Source organism: Hylaeus anthracinus, unplaced genomic scaffold, assembly GCF_026225885.1.
Source record: "Hylaeus anthracinus isolate JK02 unplaced genomic scaffold, UHH_iyHylAnth1.0_haploid 4, whole genome shotgun sequence".
Lineage (NCBI taxonomy): Eukaryota > Metazoa > Arthropoda > Insecta > Hymenoptera > Colletidae > Hylaeus > Hylaeus anthracinus.
In genome coordinates this window covers 10,100,128-10,116,333 of record NW_026535289.1, presented here as the reverse complement: position 1 = coordinate 10,116,333, position 16,206 = coordinate 10,100,128, and the positions used below count along the sequence as shown (strand labels likewise).

General features: G+C 41.2%; 2 protein-coding genes across 4 annotated transcripts in view; one reads left to right on the top strand and one right to left on the bottom strand.

The window, feature by feature from the left end:
• The window catches only part of LOC128894757 (uncharacterized), a 356,479-nt gene that overhangs the window by 9,736 nt on the left and 330,537 nt on the right, over positions 1 to 16,206 (bottom strand). The gene's annotated exons all lie outside the window — the stretch shown is intronic.
• The window catches only part of LOC128894792 (uncharacterized), an 86,276-nt gene that overhangs the window by 11,356 nt on the left and 58,714 nt on the right, over positions 1 to 16,206 (top strand). The gene's annotated exons all lie outside the window — the stretch shown is intronic.

Genomic DNA, 16,206 nt, shown 5'->3' with positions numbered 1-16,206 from the left:
AAGTATTGGACATATTAATTTCGTTCTTTGTGGGTATATTTATTTATAGTTTGCCAAGCAACAGAAACTTTTCAGGATCATAAAAAATTGATTCTGTCGAAGTAAATCATGCTCACGTCTGGTGTGTGTGCACAAGAACATATGTCCACTGAAACTGAAGCTATAGTTAACTAAATATAGTTCACTCCCACCGCGTCTTAAAATAGAGATCGAAGTGTCAGCAGTATTTCTTGCAACATTTCTTAGCCGCGAAAAATCGTCGTCCCAGCCATTAAGCAAATATTATAGTTACATAATCGAGACGATCGGTTCATCGTCTGGACACAGTTGCATATTCAGAACGCATCGAGCGATTGGATGGTAGGTCCGAGGCTGCAATTACGATCCATCGATGATCGTCATCGTCGGATCGTGACACGACAAACATCCGAGCCGTAATTACATAACGCGCTCGGTAGACAGACGCAACAGGAAAATCTCAATACAGGCAGGCTCGTACCTCGTTATTACGCTGGAATGTAGAAAGGCGTCTCTCGTCGGTGCATAATTGTCCAAGCGTGAAAGCCGATTAGGCTAAAAAACGTGACCAGCCTCGTTGGATCGGAACGGGTGAACAACGCGAGCCCATTAATCGACGGGTATAGACAATTAACGCGATAAATCGGCAATTAACGCGGCCTGGAGTCGCGACATATTATTATTAAGATAACCACGGCGCGAGCTGAGGAACAGAGCTAGCCAGTGATTATTACGTGATTAGCTCTTGTCATAGTCACTCGCAATTGTCGGATCAATCAAGGATCATAAACTACATTTGTCAGCTGCGATTGTGAGTCAAGAATTAGCAGGCTTCCGGGGCTAATCGTGATTGTTCTTTGATCGTTAGTCATAATTGCTGACCATTCGTTAATGGATTGCGAAATTTGTGCACTTCTAACCAATACATACGTGGAGGATGTACTATGTACGGAATATTTGCACTGATGCACAAGAATATATTATTGTATTGTTTTAGTAAATATACTGGTCAAGTATTGTTAATTATTCGTATATCAATCATTATTGTGGACCATATTTTGTCCAACACGTTATTACGTAATCGATATTTATGTAAGTTTTTTTACGTGTAACACACAGATATTAATTACATCATAACTTACATGCAACACGTAAATATCAATCACATCGCAATATCTACAATATAATAGTGCAAATAACTGTCCAATGCTTTATTGCTAACCTACTGCTGTAAAAACTTAACGCGCATTTTATCCGACACTGGTACCGATTCCTTCAACCAGAAAAACCCTCGTTTTCCCCCAGTACCTCTAATAATTTGATCTGCGACTGTAGATATCGAGCTTTTTTCGTCGGACCGTTGGACTCGTAGTCGTTTATCATCGACGCGTGTCGACGTGCTTCCGCGTCCACCGACTTTCTTCCGAGGTCGAACAGTCGTTCTGCTGGCGGCCGTCAGCTTTTTCAAGATTCTCGACTATCGATCCAGACGTGTCGTTCAGATAGAAAACACGTGCCCGACTGGTATTTCAAATTTATTATAGTATACATCGTACTCATTTTTAACGAACAGACTGAAATTGATCTTGCTCTTTCTTCGACACTTTCAATTTGTAATCAATCTCTGTACTTCCCATTATTTCTTCTGTGAAGTTCATGAGAGTTCATGAGAGTTCATTAATAGTCTAGAACGAAAGGCCTCCCTTCCATTGATATGCATCTGTTCTCATTAAAAATATTTCTCCTAAATTTTTGTTAGGACTCAGTCACTGAATTTATTTCTTACTAGCTCACAAGAAATTGCAGAGTTTGGGTTAATCAACAATCTCAATCCTTTACTTAAACTGATCGATCTGCAATCCCAAAATCTCTAATTTCTATTACAATAATCTTCCATTCATTAATTCCTAATTTCCCTTGTGCGAAACGACGTACAAAGTTCCACGTGGAATTTTTAACCAAAGCCTGAACTATCATTCATGCTATCCGACTCAATGTAACTCGAAACGTCACAGAATTGCACGGATTAAAATAGAGGATCGTCTAAAGTGTCCCAGCAATGATTCAATCAAGTTATTAGCGAAATAATCGGGGCTCTGGTTTCTGATGGACCCCAGCGTCTTTTTCTACCAGCTCGATACGCCATCATTCTACACCGCGAGCTTGACACAAATCAAGTACTCGGTACACGTGTCAAATGCGCAGCGTAAACGAGCTCTGAGAGGTCGGGGTCCGGTTTCGAACGGTTTTCCTAGTCAGACCGGAATTGAGGATTGCGAAAAACACGATTCTCTGTTTCCACAGCGGGCGAACCTGCGACGATGAACGTTCCAGCATTTCCTCTCAGCTGGAGCGGGTTTAGGTTGTTGACCATCGTAGAATTTCATGCGAGAACGTGGCGTCTACCAGTCCTGGGGCAAGCACGTGGTCATGGCCACACCGGAATTTCAAGTCAACAATGTCAGGTGTCGGTGGTTGCGGGTGTCTACGAGTTCCTGGGGTTCTTTAGCGACTTGCTTAGAATGCGTGGGTTCTAGAATTTGTAGAATGCATCCTTTGCAATAACGTCTTCTAAATTACTTGAAAAATAGTAGAAAAATGAAACACTATGAGAGGAAAATAAAATGAGTACCCCCTAAACGACAAATTAGTAATCGAAGTCCGTAGTTTCGAAATCAAATCGAGGTCCTCGAGTCGCAGACTGTCGCCATTCCCACAGAGCTGTCTGCATCTGTATTCGTATCACGCATCTTCTTCGTCCGTTCCCATAAATCAGCGCAGCTTTCGAGAACTGTCTTCCAGCATTAAGGTGTCGTGAAGTATTAATTATTCGTCGCATTTCTTCGCACGTCTCGGTCGATGTATATCTTTACCTTTTTACAAACGATCCTTGGCCGCGAATAAACGTGAAAGCGAATATTTCTAGCCGCAAGTATCGGCGGCTCGCTCTTTGCACTTGCAGCGAGAAAGTACCAGCGGAATTTTCTTCGCGTGGAACTCGTTCGATTACGTTCGAATCTATGGGAAGTGAAACGTTCTAAATGCAATTTACCCGGCTCCCAGCGACAATCACTTCCTTTCGGTAATCGAACAATCTTTCAACGTTAATGGTTAAATCCTCGATGCATGGGAAACGCGAGGCAAATACGAACAATTGCAAATCAATGTAACGAGATTTGCTTGTCGGCTCTATTAACGACTAAATCAGTATTACTTGGACGAAATATTAGCGTAGTTATTAGCTACACTGTCGAAGAATTTTATTAGAGAGGTTTTCGAGCGTGAAGATCAATGGAAATGTTTACTGGAGAGGCAACCGATCCGATGGGTAAAAATCGCTTTCCACGCGGCTTCCCCTCTGGATTGAAAAACGAAAGCGATCGTGACAAGGCATTGTCTCCCTCGACTCGAAGTTCCTCTGCAACGAAGCAGACGGACCCCAACGTAGCCTTCCCGGTAACAAATCACCTGCCACGATAACTTTCTCCTATCGCGATGGCACGTTACCGAAACGGCAGAAAATTCCACGCGGTTTACCACCGTGCACGTGCACCAAACCCTGGCGTGATGGAAGTCTGCAAAGATTTACGTATGTAGAAGACGAGGCGATGGTGCACTGTGAGCCACGACGGATTCGTTCAACGATCCGTGGATACCTATTCAGACCCAGCGATGCCTTCAATATATTAACCTTCTAGTGCACGAATTTTATTTCATCTTTCAAAAGAAAAGAAATGATTTTTGCACGTTCCTCGCTAGAAGAAGTATACTCCATCTTTCTATATATTAGCTTCACTAAATGCATTTTACATTTAAAAAACTCAAATTACAACCAGTTTGTCTAAGGATTCTAAAGACAAATCTAAACTAAAGAAAAATGAACGACAACTTATTTAGGGTGCTACGTGAATTTGAATCTTTCTGTGGCACCATACGAAAAGTTGCAAAAACCTCGACTATGAAACTTCGTTCCCTGAAGGCAGGAGCTTTCCTCGGGTCAAAGGGCAAAGAAATTCTGTGAAAGAGGTCGATCGTTAGGTGCCGGCCATATTAGAGAGGACATCGACTGCGGTTGAAAGCCAAGCATTTTACGATCGTTAAATCGGAGCCATTATGTTCAGGAAAGGGTGCCGCGAAATCCTATATTTTTCTCGCAACTCGAAGAAGCGGAGAATACGCGTGGAATATTGTTATTGCCAGCTGGATTAGAGTTATTGCGACGGTAATTGCTGAAAGTAAGAGTCCTCTCTGCACGGGAAATCGCTATCGTTTGTTTACCCTTGGGCTATTGGCGTCCGCCGAGGAAGAGTTGCACCGAGACGAGTAATGTGACTTCGTTAGGATTCTTATGGGACATTATAAATTTCTTCGGATGGTCTGTGAAAGTGACGCGGAGAACCTCGTCGTTCGAGGTCAATGATGCTTCTATCGAGAAGCTATGAATTTTCTAAAGTGATCGTGTATGCGGGGGAATTAGCTGCCAACGTCTCGAAAGGGAAACTCGAGGAGTTTCTCCATCTTCGGTTAATTAAATCATTTTTTTAAGGTATTTAAATTAAGGGAATCCACAGGGATCCTATTTATTCGAACAACCTTGATTTAAACTCTGAATCACCCTTTCCTTTCACATCATCGACATTAATTAGTCTTCACGAATACTGGTGGGTGCTTTCATCAGATTGACAACATTTTTGAATGGTTCTTATATTATAAAATTAATCTTCTCAAATATTTTTCTATCTTTTCACCCTCCTTCTGGTGCCTCTATAAAAATAAAATCTCTTGTCTACTGATTCAGGGTCTCTAGGACAACTTCACATAGCGGAGTCTAATAAATTTTCAATCGTGAGCAAAGTAAACCTATTCTGTTTAAAGTAAAGGCTTCATTTTCGTTTCTGGGACGCCAAGATCATTTTCATTGTTAGAATGATCGAAACGATAGGGCGCGGGGGATCAAGGCGAATCAAAGCGGATCGATTGATCGCGATCCAGCAGCTCCGTTTTATTAAACGATTTATTAGAATGCACGAGCCGCGGCTACTGTGCGAACACAAACGATAGTCGAGAGGATTCCACGAACTGGATCATAGATATTCATTTACGATCCACATTTATCGCGATCACGAGAGCGTTGCGGTTTGGTGGCTTGGTATACTTTGTGATATGCTATAACTAGGTAATTTATCGGTGATCTAACAGATTTATTAGATGTAATACGAGCGTTTTGCGTTTTAACGATTTGATAATGAATTTTGATATCACCTCGTTTTTGTGGAGGTAAATTATCCAATAAGGAAGTAGATCCTGTTCGCTATAAAATTTTATATTCGTTAGTATAATATTCCTCGTTCTTTAATTGGAACCAATGAATTTGTTGTCGCATCTCGAACAAATTTAAGTTTCATGCAAGTCTGCAGGTATACTATTCGCCATAGAAGGTTGCCTGCAGAAGTTCGACAGGTATTCTCGCAGGTTGAATGACAATTCGAGTTCTCGGTGCAGGTACAAACCACGAGTGCGGTTACACTTTCTGAACCATTACGGAGAAGTTCGCGCACCACATGCGATTTACGATAGATTGAAGAGTAAAAGACGCACCTTTCGTGGTTACGCATTCCTCTCCAGCCCATTTTCCTTTTTCTCTACTTTGTGTGTCCTTGCACGTTTGTTCCAAATGTATGGAACATTTTTATTTACAAATAATACCGACTCATATGGAAATATTTTGGAATAGTAATTAGTTTATTCTAGAAATAAATTAAACGATTCTCAGATAAAATATGGGAAAATTTAGACAAGGCCACAAACATTTTGCATTAAATCTGGACGAATCTGATCTTCACTGATCCCAAGTTTAGAGTCTGATTAATTAAATTTACGTAGATATTATGCATAATTTCTTATGGGTCATTACTTCCCAGTAGATTGTAGAGGAGTATTAAAAACTTCAGTACTAGAAAGTTTAAACATGGAGCATACAATCTTCCGAAATCGGGTCAATTGCCGCGAATAAAATCGACGACGATGAACCTTGATAACATAAACAATATTTCTATGGAAGAAGCACTATAACTACCCAATGGATAATCGCGAGCGAACATATCGCTGGATTTCTACTCCCGCAGTAATAGATCCCATGATCTAGTCCGCGTTTGTGAAACTGGTGAAGGTTTCGTAAGTCACGATACATCGATCCCAGCTAACTATGCCGTGGAAAAAGCGGGAACGCTTTCGATCGGAAGATTTTCGATTAATTCACTCTAGGCACTCGACTCGATGAATTTTTATTACTCTATCTATATTTAAAAAAATTCTTTTAAATTTCGCTATTTTTCTGTAAAGTGTCATTTCAACAATTTTCATAAATCGTATTCCATCTGTAATAGAAATTCTTGTCCCTGTATGAAAAAATTTATATACATTTCTTCACAGCTCTATAAATAAATATGCTAAGTTTAAGAGACCTATTGTCAACAGTATCTCAGTAAAAAATTCAGAAAGGCTTCTTTTAGGGTTCTAAAATACACGACTTAACGCGTCTATTGCCCCAGCAGCCAACGCAGTCCTTTCAGACGTTCCAACGAAGACAATTATTTCTGGTCATCATCGAAGGTCATAACTTCCCTTTCAACTATTCGCTGGCGAAACGCGCATTCCCGTTTTTAAACGGCACGCAACGGCGAGACGACCACGCGCGTGATTTAACGACCCTGTAAAATGTTTGTCATTCACGAGAGAACTAACGTGACCACAAAGCGCCATAGGCCGTGGCATAAAGGAACCCCGCATCTGTCGCTCCCAGTGCCATTGCGGTGCTCAGCTATCGAACGGCCCGGAAAATGTGTTCTTTCTTCGGCGTGAAAGTCCGCAGCTGCAGCTGCTTAATCCTGCACGCTCGAAATAAGAGTGATCGCGATCCATGAACTTATAGGTCGGTGGTCTTGCCACCGGCACGCAATCCTATTCCCAGTGCCGCGAAATCACATCTAAATCTATCTGCGCGAAGAGATACAGTCGGAAGATAAATCGAGAAAGGAGGGAAATGAAAAATGTGTCGAGATGTGAAGAGTAAATATGAAATAGATAGGACAGGAGACTTATGGTATGGGTGTTTCTTTGGTCAAGAATAAATCGGAATTGAAGAATACGATTTTTTCGTAGGAGATTTCGTTTTCGAGTAAATCCACTTTGAACATTTTTGGGGCACGCGTGCTACTATATTACCTGCTGGAGCTGGTTGTTACTAGTTACAGGATAGTAAGATCATCAGTAAATAGAGAATGTTACCAGTGATGTATAGAAGTGCAAGTTGTAGCAATGAGTAAAAAATAGACACAATAGTCCAAACGTAACGGGTTGCACGTGCCCCAAACGAACATCCAAATCGATTTCCTCCAAAAAGTAGCCTCGTGCATAAAAATTCTATTTCACATTACCAATTTACTTTTACGTCAAGAATCATAATAAAACGTTCTAATAGTCTAAGGTTAAGTTACTTTGTTCGATTATTAAATCGAGAAAGTACACGAAGGCTTAGAACCGTAATTGTCACTGATTAAACAAAGGGTTCAAACTCGCTCTGAAACGAATTCTCAAATAAATTAATTCCAATAAAAGAGTCGGTACGTCGAGATCGCCTTCCGTTCGAATAACGTGCTAAACGAAAGAGTCTCGATGACAGAGGCGCACTTTGTAGCGTGCGAATCACACATCAGAACATATGGGCGAATTAGAGGGGTTTGTCGCTTTAATCGACAGTCCTCCCCTTTCATTTAATTTCCATGGGTCCAGCAATGGACGCATCAAAGGCACAAGAAGCTCGACGGCAGTGCCCTCGTGAAAGGACCAGCCACGAAAATCAGATTCGAGTGTTGCCACTCGAGTTTCATTGACATTAATGGCCAGCGATTGTCCACGCACCTGGTCCTCTCGGATCAAAGACGCGACATTCGATCAGATCGGTATCGTCCAATCCTTACCTTCGCAGGGAGTACCGAAGCTTCGTGCTCGGGTGGATTCAGAAGAGGGTTACGCTGATCAATGAAACCAATTTCGTCTCCGAGTTTCAATGATGAAACTTGTAATTGTTTCTCCAATTCCGACCCCATTGGGATGGATTTGATTCGGTTTCCTCGAGTGTAAATAAGACCCGGGGCAATTGTCCAGGTAATTGCAGGGCTGTCGAGACCAAGTTGGTTACCGAACATGAAAATTATAGGGGAGTCGGTTTTCAAAGGCTTGGGTGCAGAATTAGAGTAGAACGATTGTGAACTTTGAAGCACTTTTGACAAACTTTGGGTGGAGGAAATTGAGTTAAGGCAATCTTCAAGATCTTCACACTACGAAGGAAGTATACAGCTCAATTAAAAAAAAAAAAGAACAATTTAAATTACATAAAAGAATTAAGATATTTTTTCGAAGAGAAATCATAACGGGATGTAACAAACGTTATAAATATCAAGAATTCTCCTTTTACCTTTTTAGAGACATGAAAGTGGTCTCAAAAATATTTCCCAACATTAAGGAATTTCTCGATACTTTGAAGGAATGTCACAACGAACACGACCACATTTCTCCGCAACCCTTTCGCAACTCCAACCCGTTACAGCGGCCAACCAATCGAAAAACAATCAACTTTCCATCTCCCCATGTCTCCGATCGCGATAATTTCTCAATCGACCGGTGCAATCGTCGTCCGAACTCTCTGGTGACAAGAATTCCACGTTTCTCTCTGAAAAAGGCGCAGACGTGCGCAAGTCGATTGCGCAAATCGAAAGGAACGCTGACTAGCGCCGGCGAATGCCTCTGCACGTATGTTCGACTTCGAGACTGTGTAATTTGTAATCTCCAAGCACATTCCAGCGTCAATAAATCATATTTTTTTTTTTTAAGGGAATCGTCTCTAAATTGTTTGCAAGAGTTAAAATTATCATTTTATAAAGTAAAATGTTTTTTTATTCTTTTGTGTCATAAAAGGGTATGTTTCTTTAATTATATCGATTGGAAATGGGATTCTATAATGCAGACTCGCCTTTTTTTCAACGTCGAATAAGTATCGACGTCGAGAAACGCTGGAGCGCAGGCATTTCGAGCCGTTGCTCCAGTTTTGGTCGCGCGTGACTCTACGTTCACGCGAAGACATTCACGTTTTATTTGGTAAAAAGGTTACCGATCGCGGAACCTATCCTTCTGTTTGCTCTGGTAAGTAGGAGGGTCTGATGGCATAAACGTTATTCAAATTACAGGTGAATAGAGCGATACCTGGTTCCCTCACCGATACAGTAGTACATCGAAAAGCAATCGCACGTGATTTATACATTATAAAGTAGTTAATACTTTTAAGTATGAAACAAATGCAAGAAAAATTCATATTAAGCGAATTAGGCTGTTGTATTGACACAATTGATAGTAGATATCAAAATTGAGATAGGTATCTAAAAATTAAAATCATTAACGACGAAGACACTGGTGTGAGTTTTTGGAGATTAAATAATTAATTTCTATTTAATACACATCGATACATTGATTTAGTAAGCAGGAAAAGAACATGCAAGAGACTCGCACGATTCTGTATTCACATTTTTCGTATATCTCGTTATCGTTTCACACTGTACTGTTATCTTCTAACCGACTCTATTTACCCAGTCTGTCGTTAAAAGGCACTCCTGTACCGTGATAAACAAATTTCTCACGTTAAGGTTGCAGAGGCTTAAATACATACTCGAGAACCATTGGCTGGTTCGAATTGAAGTCACCTCTTTTCCTTCGAGGTGCAAGCATTTAAGAAACCCCCATTTGTATAGATAACCTGCTTACGTCTCGAGCAACAACCGAGTTGTTGAATGTCAAAGATTACATACGGGCTGGTGGAAAGTCAAAGAATGTTACCCAACGTTGGGGCTACAATGCAATTAAACATTGCCGCGGTTTACGTAACCGCGCGAAGAAAGCAGTTCACTCCGAACGTTGAATAACGGCGCAACCGACGAAGAAATTACGGATCAATCCGCAGGTTAATTTTAATATCGGATTGGCAAACACTATTTCCCGTTTCTTAATTAGATTCTGAAAGATTCAAGACGGATTCTACGGACTGATTAAAGGAAACACAAGTCACGAAATTAAATCGTCGTTTCTACCAAGTACAAACTTCTGCGAGTGAAGTTTGAAAATAAGGAGTTAGTTGAAACATTGCATTATTTTTATTAAATGTTTCGACATTCCATTAAGGTCTTCTCTTTTATCAATTTTTATGTGGCACTGTGGCATTCTGAATTTCTTTTCTTAAATGTAACAATATAAAACTTCTCGTGATAAGTATAAGTGATTAAAGAAATATCATGTTTACCTAAAAAACTAAAATGAAAGGTACACCGTGAAATAATCACTGGTTCTGAAGAAGATTAAATGGCTAACGTACAATCCAATAGAGAAACGACCCGATGCGTTCGCAAAAATGAATACGAATGAAATAGTCGAGCGCCTACTTATTATTCTGGTCGAGTTGCTCGTCCTGAACGCGTTATCACGTAACTGTAAAGTATAGACCAGTATATATAGTTGCCACTGCATCTCACGAGCAATCATACCGCATTCTGCGCTAATTACCATTAATAACCGCATCGAACGTTCATCGAAGTCGTTTTACCTGCTGGTTTTATGGTCTTCGTTGCACATTTTGGCAATAACATCAAACGGAACCAGCCTTTCGTCACCGTTACCAATTACACCGCGGCTTCACTCTGGATATAATAATAATAAGTACCTACGAGGTTCAACGACCCGTGTCTTTCGCTGACTGAGTGCAATTGAAATTCATCGTATGCTGATTGATGCGAGAGGCAAGCACACCATTCGCAAGTTCACGATCTGGTGTCACATTTTTGTCCAGTTTAATTTATGACCAGAACTGCACCGAGCGATTTAAACCTGATAACACATGCGCAAGGTTCTATCGAATGGTATGCTCTTTGACGGCTTAATTTTAATTTTCACGAGGGTTCGTTTCAATTAATTTAAATCTCAATTACTGCCCAACTTTCCTATGCTTTCTTAAAATTATTATATTTTTCTTTAGTTATAAACGTTGCACATTTGTGAAACAGATGTAATTAATGCCAACGAAGTATAATATTTCATTTCAATTTGATTCAATGACCATTTACGTAAAATGAATCTTAACAGATATTAAGTTCAATTTCTCTTTGCATTTTCCACGCAACATGCTTTCTTCATCGACTATCCAATAACAAATTATGATAATTTTATAAGAGGCTACTTTCTGTAACTCTTGTGTTTCTTTAGCAAAAAGCAAGTTGATGCAGAAGAATGCAGAAGTCTTGGAGAGCCAGGTCTCATTTAAATGTTCTTTAGCATTACAAAGAGAATGGTACGAAGCTTTCATGAATGGACATTTTCTCTACGTGTCTTCGAGGCGTCTTACATTTGTACAAGCAGGAGTAAATAAAAGTTGCACGCCGGATTAAAAATACAGTGTTAATACAATCTCCGCGAAGAATAATTACTTTCACGAACTCGTTGAAAAGTGAAACTAACAAACTAATTGAATACGTGTTAGATATCTATCATCGGCAAATTAAAAGATACATTTTTAAACTTGATCTATGCCTGTGAAAAAAATAATAAAATAATTCGAGTCGCGTTAGATTTATTTTAAATATAAAAATTGCGTACTTTTGTTCGATGATATAATACTTAAATATGGTCATATCGTTTAGTTCTCTTCTTCAAATTGAACCAGCGTTACATTTTCGTGCTACACGTGGTATTTAGTGAAAACTCCGTTCACCGCGCTCGATAAATCACTCACGCGCTGTTAAAGACACAGGCATTCTCGCAACAACCACTATAATTGACCTGTTTAAACAATCTCGATAAATATTTGCTTCCTCGACGGGTTAAAGACCTGTAATGCCTAGAGTGACATTGTTCGCAAACGATTATTTCATACAAAGGAACGATCCATATGACTGCTTAATTTTACATAATAGTTTACATAAGACGACGATTCCTCACGGAAGAGCGATCCGACAGCAGATTACACGTTATCCAAACACGTCACGGCTCGGTTATTTGCTGATATTCAATTCCGCCTGCCTGGTAAGTATTCAAATACGCCGAGACCGCGTCAAATGCATATCCTGGCTGGACCATTCTCATTCAAATCGAAGCTTACCGTGTACCGACGCGAAATCGTCCCATTTGTTGCCTCTGCCATTTGCGTGTTTGCTCGTATTCCGTTTCACGGCCTTGTGTAAACGACGATAACCGCGACGCACGCGAGGCCGCATTTTAACTAGCGCGGTTCGATCGTTCGTAGAGAACAGATCCTCAATTTCTACCATACGAGTGCATTCCTGACAGTTCAAACACCCGAACACTCCCCGGGCTACTTGGACATCGCGCCGTTTAAAAGAATCCCCTTTCCAAACCCCGAAAACAACGATCCGCGCATGACCCGAATCGACAATCGTGGACCTAAAAAATACTTTTCGACTGTGACGTGACTGGAGAAAGCAACTGTCGTACAATTTCTATTAATCTAACTGGATGCATTGAAAGCATTGGTATTTTGGGAATTATTACCAATGTATGAGCCCGTGTAACTTTCAAATCACATGTTAATAAGTCGAGGTTCAAATGGTACTATTTTACCAAATAATTTTAGTTTCTTCACAAGATGATGTATACATCTTAATTATATAATGTTTCTGATAACCACTAACAATATTTATGATGGTTGGTAGCACCATCGACTTGAAATATCAAACTAATTAATTAACCGTTGCAAGGTGTTTGCGGACTTGAAAATTCGCCCCATGAAAGGTTAAATGATTGTAGTAGATATTAAAAGCTGACTGATGCCTCATCCTGTATACATCGGGAACCATTAAATGGAACGATTCGAGCTTCAGTCAATTGCAAAGGCTCCGTGTCGCGTTTCTCCCAAGTATGTCAGAAGTGTCGTCATTAGACTACTAATCCTGACCCAACCCTGCGTCTGGCCGAGCCCTGTGGCCCCTCTTCGGCTTCGAAGTTTCGGAATCGAGTCACGTGGTCTTCAGAAGGCCTTCGAGCCCGTCCTCGGAATACCGATATCGTCCGAGAGTCCGAGGGAACATTTACCCTGAAAAACGTCCTCTTCTTCTTCGTCCCCGTGCGGATGGGTCCTTCGTCTAAAAATAATGGCCCTCGCGGTGGGAACGCGTCGCGATAGAAACGACCAGCCGGAGTGCACTTTGTCACGTGGAATGCATCCGTATGCAACGCTGCACGCGCTGTTAACGCGTGCACGACGCCAACGGGCGCGTACACGTTTCCCAAGTTTCGCTGGGAGCTGTCCACGGATTAATCATTGCGCGAGGCTTATGGCCGAGGATCGATTGTATCTGCCGCCGAGAGGAAAAGTTCTCTGACGAGGAACAACGCTGACGGTGAGATATTGCAGGATCGCGAGGCAGAATCGACGCTACGCTGTCGAAAGTTCAGACAGGTTTGCACCGAGAAGGGAGACAGATACGAGACTTAATTTTTGTGTCGTGACGTGCGGGACGATTAGTTGCGCGCCGCGTGTCAATGGTGAACACCAGAACAAGGAACAGAATGTCCTTAGGAGGCAGCTTCGACAGCTGTAAAGAATACCCACGAGGAAGGAAGATATTTTTTAGTCAAGTTATACGCGATGATTAATCGCTCGATGGTTGTGCGTTAATGTATCGATTTAGAAACCAGGACGGAGGATAGAATGTCCTGTGAAGGTACCGTTGGCGACTGAGGAGGGATGTTACTGTATATGGGACGATTAATGACACGTCGGTTGTAAATACAGAGAAAATTAAGCATAGAACCCGAGAACAAGGAAAATTTCTTCCCCGAATGAAGCTGCAATAAGATCTCAAGACCCGAGTCCAACGGATTTATCTTCATTGTTCCAAATAATTTCCCTCGAGTCAGTATTTTACTGATACTATCGTATACTGTCGTGTCTCGGTTATTGTAGGAGATGGGGGTTAAAAATTATGTATTTAAAATTGATGTATTATTTAGGAAAAATTATTTTTCCTCTAAGCGTATCCTTTCCTCTTTCCTTGCGCATGCTCATGCTAATGAGTATTGTCCACGTGACGCGAGGTATGCGAGTACGAACTGTGCAAATATTTTTCCGACCAGCGAGCCGCGCGCGTCTTGAGTCATGGAACTTTATCAGGACCCCAGTCCTTATGCTACTTCGCAAACACTCGTTTAGTCGTTCGAATTCAGCTGGCATGAATCACCTAACCCGTTGAAAAAAACGACCGCTACTTCCACGCGGAAAAAGAAGAATAATTAGAAGCGTCCCTGTGGCGCACCGCTGAAAAATTCGTTCCTTTTGGCAATGGTCCACGCTCGGGCATGATGTCATACATTTTTACGTGTCTCGTAGGCGTGTCAACGAGGCCATAACGAACGGGGGCGTCGAGGCATCGATCGGAGACGGAGGGAAGCTTATCTGAATATAAATTTCGAGTGGGGAATAAAATGGACATAAAAATTGGAATTTGAAATGTAATGTTTGGAATGAATGGAATGTTTGGCTTTGGACGTATCGAAATTGAGAAATGTTGACATAAATAGGTGGAATTTCTGTTGATTCTCAATTACATTTGTTAGATTGAGTTTTCAATAGTGATACAATGAACAAAGTCATCAAGTATTGTTTGGGGTGATCAAAGAAAAGTAAATGTTCAAGATTAAATTAGAGAGAATAAAATAGAATTGCGATGAAAGTAGCAAAACGGATCAGTTTTTTACAAAAAAAAAGTACAAAAATTTAAAAATACAAAATACAAATGTAAATACAGAGTTTCGCTGAAGCTGATTCAAAAGGATTTTCCTGAACAGATCGAAAAGTAATGACTATTATGTATTTCTGGTAGCTTTTGCAACCTTTTCCCTCTCTCTATGCTAGTCTCTGGTTTCGTATGACACCTCATGAGATTTTCCAGGGACCTAACCACCGCGTTAAAGGAGGGTTAGGTGTACATGTCGCGGCATTCCTGTCGCCGCGCGCGACATGTGGGCGATCCTGTTATCTGCCGATTATCGTGACGGTCGCGATAATAAATGCACGCGGTCGATCGACCCACGATCGTTGCGCGAGCCACGTCGACCAGGATATCTGACGTTGAACGTTTGATATGTGGAACAGCGGTTAGGAGATCGTATCGTGTCTTCGCGCGCGAGGTGTCAACAGGGAGAACCGCAAGCTCAGCCGTAGACGGTCGTCGCGTGCACCATTCGGGATTTTCCGATGCTTGCAAGGTCTTTCGGTGTGTAACCTTTCACTTTTCAACCCTTTTAGTCGTGGTGGTATGCACCTGTTTTATTTTTTGTTCTCATTTAAGAACACGAAAAGAAAAATGTGTGGTATTTTGGAGCGGAGTACTATAAAGGACACAGGATGACTTTAGTTTTGCGCGGAAAAAAGATATCTTCGAGGGTTCTGTTTACTCTAATAATTTCTTGACTCGATATCAATAGAATTTTGTTTGAAACATCTGTTTGTTGAACCATCAAGACTAACTTGGAAAATAATACATAACTGGTGTTTAATCGACGTGAGCATTTCGCATGATTTTGATACGATTACTTAAGTTACTTAAGTATCCTCGAGGACAGCAGTGAAAAGGTTAAGCCTCAAATGGTCAAGTCATGAATCGTGAATGTAGATTTCACCTGCGACCTTTTGCAACAAAAGGATCAACACCCAAGTACCTGTTTCAGCTTCATCTTCAATTGTAGCGATTTCAGAATTACTTCACCTTCCTGAGGCATCGAGATGAGAAGACAATTACTTCTCATCAATATGAAGAAGCTCCAGCTGCGCCGCGAACCCCCTGCCAAAGAATCCAGGCAAAATCACGAGCGTTCCACCACCGTCACCGCTAAAAATACATCGAATTAAGGGGAATTCGTCGCGGTGGTACGCCACGAAAAGGTTATGGTTGTCCTTTTGCACGAACCAGGACGGAGAGTCGCGAGTGTCCTGCCCATCTGCGAACAATTACTGAGCGTCGCTCAGGAACGCGTTGGAACTCAACTTCTTCGTCCCCAATCTTTTCTTCTGCGCATCTGTCAAATTTCATGTGTAATGGGATTTACAAAGAAATTCAAAAGAAGAATGTAATG